We start from the raw sequence: 5,827 nt of genomic DNA on the forward strand, positions 1-5,827 counted from the left end.
TCTGTATGTGTTCACCCTGAAAGAGTTGAATCTTTGCCAAAGAAGATGGCTTGAGTTCCTCAAGGATTACCATCCCTATAAGGCAACTGTAGTAGAAGATGCCCTCAGTAGACTATCTATGGGTAGTACAACACATGTTGAGGAAGAAATAAAAGAGCTAGCAAAGGATGTTCACATGCCTGCTCGTTTAGGAGTTCGTCTTATAAGCATATCAGATGGTGGAGTGACAATTAAAAATGGATCAGAATATTCATTGGTAGCACTGTTTAAGGAAAATAAAGATAGGCATTTAATATTTCTTGAACTTAAGGGTGCAGTCGATCAATAGAGAGTTGAGGTTTTCTCCCAAGGGGGAGATGGTGTGCTTTGCTATTAGGTTCGATTATGTGTTTTTGATGTGGGCGAGTTGAGACAACATATTCTTGCAAACCCTATAACTCTATATAATCTATTCATCTAGGAGCCACTAAGATGTATCGTGATTTGCGTGAAGTCTTTTTGTTGAATGGAATAAAGAGGAATATAATAGATTTTGTGTCTAAGTGCCCCAATTGTAATAAAGTGAAGGTAGAACATCAGAAACTAGGAGCTATTGACTAATGAGATCAACATTCCTACTTGGAAGTGGGACGTGATCAACATGGATTTCATTAAAGGATTACCTCGTTTACGCAGGCAACCTAACTCTATTTGGGTTATAGTTGATAGAGTTACTAAGTCTTTATGAATTTTTGTGTTCATGATTACAAATTTGGCGAAGGACTACACCAAGCTTTATATTAATGAGATAGTCAGGTTGCATGGGGTTCCTTTGTCTACCATTTTTTATAGAGGTCCTTAATTTAACTCTCATTTCGTTAAGTCATTTCAAAAAGGTCTTGGTACTCAAGTTAATCTTAGCACAACATTTCATCCACATGAGGATTGTCAGGCAGAGAGTACCATTTAGACCTTAAAGGACATGTTGAGATATTATGTGATATTTCAAGGGTAGTTCGGATGATCACTTTTCTCATATAGAGTTCGCCTATAATAATAGCTACCATTCCAACATTCAAATGGCCCTTTATGAAGCATTGTATGTCCGTAGATGTAATTCTATAGTTTGTTGGTTTGAAGTAGGTTAATCAACCCTGATAGGGCTATATTGAGTTCATTATGCAATGGATAAATTTCAACTCATTAGTGAAGGACTTAAGATCACCAGAGTCGCTTGAAGTCTTATGCAAATGTAAGTAGAAGGGAATTAGAGTTCCAAGGTGATGAGATTTTGATAGAAAGGGAAGATTAGTCTAGGATATTCCCTTACGAGATCTTGAAAGGATTGGTAAAGTTTCTTATCAGTTAGATTTGCCAGCAGAATTAGCAGCAGTGCATCCAGTCTTTCAGATTTCACGGTTGATAAAATGTGTGGGTGATCAAAAATTTGTAGTGCCATTAGAAAGTGTCGCTGTGAAAGATACTATTTCTTATGAGGAAGTACCAAGTTAGATTGTTGATAGTTAGGTTAGAAAGTTGAGAAACAAAGTAGTCACTTAAGTCACGGTTTTATTGAGAAGTTAGTCCGTAGAAGGAGCTAGTTGGAAAAGACACGCAGCCATGAAGGCTAAGTATCCTCACCTCTTTCCTTCGATCCCACTCCAGCTTAGGTAATAGTTCCTCTTTAGTTTGACAGTCATTCATGCGTAAAATAAGGATTAACATCATATTTCTTTAGTTTGTACTTGCATATTCAGAATATTTGAATGATCTTGGAACTCAGCTCGGTTGAAAATTAGTCTTAAATTTATAGTGGTAGGGTTGTAGCTCTTTCCCCTCCATTTAAACTAGTTTAGTCCTTCGAGGATGAATGATCCCAAGGGGGAGCTATTGTAACACCTCAAAAATCAGACTTAGAAAATAATTCAGAACTTACATGAAACACTGAACCATGATAGGGTTCAGAGACCATGATAGGGTCCCCAGTCCGTTGACTTGCACGTGGTCATGACTTGGACTTCACCAGGCTTAAACATCAGACAATGGGCACCTTCAAGGTCCATGGTCTTGATGACGGGCTGTGGTAGCCCTCATGAAGACTAACCAGTAGGCCCCTTAGAATATCCCATAGACTCCCAAAACTTAAGTGATGACCATAAGGACCTTCACAGTCTATGGTCCTTTAGACGGCCAGTGGTAGGGTCCGTGAAGGCCAGCCATTAGACCCCTAATTTAGAGCCTTTAGACCTTATCCCGAATGATGACCATGAGGACATTGATGGTCTGTGTTCCTCCATACGGCCCGTGGTACGGGCTTGTGGACAAGATCCCAGAAACCCCAAATCCTGGACCAAAGACCATGACCCACTTCACAATCTGTGGTCCCTTCCACTATCCGTAGATTATTAGTTATTTACATGTTCCAAATAAGATTATCATGTTATTACTTCATTTCATGCATGAATTTCAGAATCCTAGCTATGTATTTTCTTAGTTCTTGATTACACATGCTAGATAATATATTCCAGTATTTCAGATATACATGACTTAGTCTTGAATGTATCATTATTAATATATTAATGTGCATTCCCAATTTACATATCACTTTTGAGCTATCTAGTATATTATAGAAATAGAGTCATAAGGTGTTAGTCATTTAATCTATTACGAGTTGAACTAGAGACAATCACCCATATATTCCCAAAACTACGAGCCATGTACGTTGTAAGTCCCCTCTATGGACATTATGTTAGTGATCACGCTAGCATGCCTCTATACCTTCATCTGGGTGTATTGGATCTTCTCAATGGGGCGTGTATATTGAACTCCAGATTTATCTCATGTGGTTTTATTAGTGCTTATTATCTCCCACAGTTTTCTCAGACTCCACTACATTGGACACTATTCAATATAGTCAGTATTTAGTCTCACCGTGTTATCTTTTGTTCATTGCGTTCATTTAATTTAGTATTTAGTATCTATATCATATCCAAATTATACTCTTGTTTTATTGCTTGTTTAGTTATATGCTTATTTCATCTTTACTGTATCCTGCATACGCAGTACCTTCCATGTACTGATGCATACTGGTGCTACATGTTCTCATGATATAGGTTAAAATTCTCAGTATCCATATCACGCTTAAATCGGTTCCCGATGTCCACTTCAGCAACATCAGTGGTGAGTTCTCATTATTCGAGGACAAAGGTCATGTTATCTTACAATATTTTTCTAGTCTTTTAGTCTCAGTTTTGCCAGACTTAGCTAGGGCCAGTCCCAAAACTTCTAATCAGTTAGAGGCTATTTTCATACATATTCAGATTCAACTCAGTATTTATAGTTTAATATTTATTTGTATTGAACTCTCAGATTTGATATATCTAGTTTAGTACATGGGTATTCCCCAATCATTTCTGATTTCCTCTATGATTAGCTTCAACATCAATTATTATTACTCCCAGGATGCTCTTGTAATGCTTGAAAGGTTATTTTGGGGTCATGTGATCCTAATCCTTTGTCCGCGTGCAGGAGTAGTCTCTGGGCGTGACAAGAACTATGGATTTCAGATATCCAACATATTTTTTCAACAACTGTACATGGAAAACTGGATACAATAATTCAAAATCATTAGGTAAATCGAGTTCATAGGCAACTTTTCCAATTCACCTCAAAATTCATACGGGACTACATAGTGGGGACTTAGATTCCCTTTCTTTTCAAATCTCATTACACCCTTCATTGGTGATTTTTTCAAGTAAATTGAATCATTAGAATCAAACTTAAGTCTCTCCTTCTGACATAGGTATACCGACTTTGAGTCATTTCCACGTTTCTTTGATAAGCTAAACTTTCTCAATAGCCTCATGCACCGACTAGAGGCCTGTCAAAGTGATTTCTCCCACTTAAAACTATCTTATGTGAGATCTACACCTCCTACCATATAGAGCCTCAAACAGAGCCATACCAATACTTGAGTTAGCTATTATTACATGCAAAATCAATCAAAGGAAACTGATCAGCGTAATTACCCTTAAAGTCAATTTTACATGATCTTAACATATCTTCCAATTACCCTTGAAGTCAATATTACATGATCTAAACAATTTGTGTGATATTGCCTTATTGGACCAAAAAGACTAGGGTCATGGGTAATTCTATAACAAAATAAATTTTATGGAAAATTCCTTATGAAAAGGACATCTGACGAGGTACTGAATCTAAAACAATGTGTTTGACAAAGTTATAAAAAGTAAAGAATAAAATATCATAGGAAAAGGTTACCTCACGGAAGGTCCTTTAAAACTCAACATTTCTATTTGTTCTTACTTGCTTGAATCAAATTGTTTGTGACATAAACTCTTTGGACATGTCAATTACAAAACCTTGCAAAAACTATCAACTTAAAAGTTTTGTCTAACTCCTAGTGCAATAAATAAAGATGTCAAGTATGTCTCTTTGGAAGGAATTTAAATACCTTAGAATTGATTTACAGTGACATTTGTGATATGAAGTGAACACCATCTTGTCGTGGGAAAAAGTTTTTCATAAATTTTATTGAAAATTACACTAGATACTGTTATGTCTATTTGCTGAAAGATAAGGATAAAGCGATAGAAACATCTAGGAAATATAAAACTAAATTTTAGGGTCATTGTCATGATTAGAAGTGGTAGATGTGGAGGATATGAATTTTCATTTGGAGAAATATATTTGGAAAATGGAATCATCCATCAAATAACTGTACATATTTACCTAAATCTACTAAAATTGTTGACAGAAAATAAATCTCGAGCTTTGAAAGAAATGAAGAATTCCCTACTTGTAAGTTTAGGTTTGCCACAATTTTATGGGGGGGGGGGGGAGAGAAACAAGAAGTTATTTTGTTAGTAATGGGAGTAACGAATAATTTTTTTGTTTGTTAAAAATGGGAGAAACAAAAAGTGTTATTTGTTCTGACTTTGTTGTATAATGATAGATAATTATTTTTCTCCCCTTAAAGTATATAAAAGCAATATTCTATTGAAATATAGTGATCTAAAAATTTCCAATAAAGTCTATTCCATATGAGAAATGAAAATGAGGGAACTATTCCAAAACGGATCAAAATAGGACCAATGATTGTGGATCGTATGTTCATTGGATATGCTACAAAGAGTAAATCATATTATCTTATTGTTCATAAGTCCAAACCTTGGGTATGGAAAGAACAAAAGGAAAATATACTAAGTAATGAGATTCAAAGGCGTAGTAATGGACAAATTACTTCTTTCGAGATTGAATTTGTAACATTTCTTCTTGAAGATGAATCTCATTTATGCGAAGAAGTTATTTCCTCGGCGGACTCATTTATTTTTTTTTGAGAAAAGGTTGTCAATAGTAATAATGATTCAATCTTGAGCAACCATACTTGAGAGTTAACTGATATTTCTCCAAGAAATAAACCTTTTGGTTTAAAATGAATCTACAAAAGCAAAAGAAAGTTGATGGATCTATTGAAAACTACAATGCAAGACTTGTTGTCATACGCTTTAGAGAATACGAAGGATTTATTATTTTGATACATAATAGACACTAACTAGGATTACATAAATTTACATGCGAATTACGCTAGTTGTGCGGTATATGACCTTCACATTCGTCAAATAGATGTGAAAATAACTTTCTTAAATGGAGAATTTGAGGAAGAAATTTTACGTGGCACAACCCGAGAGAGTTGTGGATCCTAGTAAAGAAAAGAAAGTGTGTAAACTTGTGAAGTCACTTTATGGACTAAAAAATAAGCACCCAAATAATGACATGCAAAGTTTGACCAAACTATGTTAGCTAATGAATTCAAGATTATTGAATG

Source organism: Solanum pennellii, chromosome 2 (genome assembly GCF_001406875.1).
Source record: "Solanum pennellii chromosome 2, SPENNV200".
Classification (NCBI taxonomy): Eukaryota; Viridiplantae; Streptophyta; class Magnoliopsida; order Solanales; family Solanaceae; genus Solanum; species Solanum pennellii.